At 50.6% G+C, this 1,169-nt stretch overlaps 1 long non-coding RNA gene across 1 annotated transcript; it reads right to left on the bottom strand.

Annotated features, from left to right (window-relative positions):
* Positions 1-223: 223 nt before the first annotated feature.
* LOC149407316 (uncharacterized) lies at positions 224-754 on the bottom strand. The gene is made up of 4 exons (XR_016295556.1): positions 682-754; positions 508-600; positions 331-435; positions 224-267 (listed from the first exon to the last, which is right to left on the bottom strand). It is a non-coding gene; the product is annotated as an uncharacterized LOC149407316 (long non-coding RNA).
* Positions 755-1,169: the final 415 nt, after the last annotated feature.

Genomic DNA, 1,169 nt, shown 5'->3' with positions numbered 1-1,169 from the left:
GGCGAACGAGGCGATGGTCGACGTGAACACCTCCTGGGAGATATATCCTGGATGCGACGTCCCAGCCTCCGAACTACCGTAGACTTCGGCGACTTCAGCCGCCATCCGTGCTCCCTGTGGCACCAAACGTCCGACGCCGGTCAAGTGATCAGACCGCGAACCCATAATATCGCGGATCGCCTGCTGCTCTAGGACGGAAATATCGACGTCCGCTCGTTGTTGCTCAGCCTCCGCTCGCAACGTGTTGAATCTATCGACCAGTCGATCCTGATATAATTAACTAGTTAGTATCTATTAATCGAAAAATAAGGAAAATAAATGTAAACTTACATAACGTGCGGAGGCTTCAGGAGTCAGCCACTCGGACTTGTCGGACTAATGTTGGCGCTTGTAGTTCGCAAACAAGCTCTCGAAAGCGCCTGTCTCGGCGCTCTTCTGCATGTAAACAAAACTTCAATTGTTAGATAATTTTAACGATTTGATGTATCATATAAACATAAAACTTACGTTCTTCATGCGGTGGGTCGAGAACCCAATCGTCCCCTGTCGAGTCTTCGTCTTCTTTTTCGCGCGATTCGCCTTATTCTTCGCTTGTATAGCCTGTTGTAATATAAGTAAACGTACACGTAAATAACAAATCGTTTAATAAACATTCGATTAACGTAAATGATTCGATATTACCTTAAATTCATCGCTCGTATATCGTTGTATCAGCGTCTCCCATTCGGTGTCGAGCTTAACGGTCTTCGGTTTCAACGACCGTGCCACCTGTACGCTGCTCTTGCAGTCGATGTCGAACCACGACCGCAATGTATGCCTCCAATCGCGAAGACAAGTCTTCGCGTCTCGAATGATTGCCGCATCGACAATCGCCTTCTTCTTCCCGGTTGCATCACCATCGACTCGAATGTCGTACTTGTCTCGAATCGCTGCTCGGATCTCGGCCTCCTTCGCCGACCCCACGTTCGTAGTCGTCCACCTTGGGACCGTAGGCGAGATCTTGTCTCGGACGACCAACCCGAGCGTGTTCGCGAACGTCGCGAGATCCGGATCCATCTCGCGCTCTGGCTGTAAGAACGACTGAAACTCCTCGTTATAAATAACGACTTCCTTCACCCCGGGGCGCCGTGCACGCTCAGATCGAAGCCCGACCGTCGGCCCACGCACGG

Source organism: Urtica dioica, chromosome 1, assembly GCF_054948205.1.
Source record: "Urtica dioica subsp. dioica isolate 48M chromosome 1, U.dioica_male_clone48M_v1_H2, whole genome shotgun sequence".
In the NCBI taxonomy this organism is placed as follows: Eukaryota; Viridiplantae; Streptophyta; class Magnoliopsida; order Rosales; family Urticaceae; genus Urtica; species Urtica dioica.
This window is presented reverse-complemented; position numbering and strand designations above follow the sequence as displayed.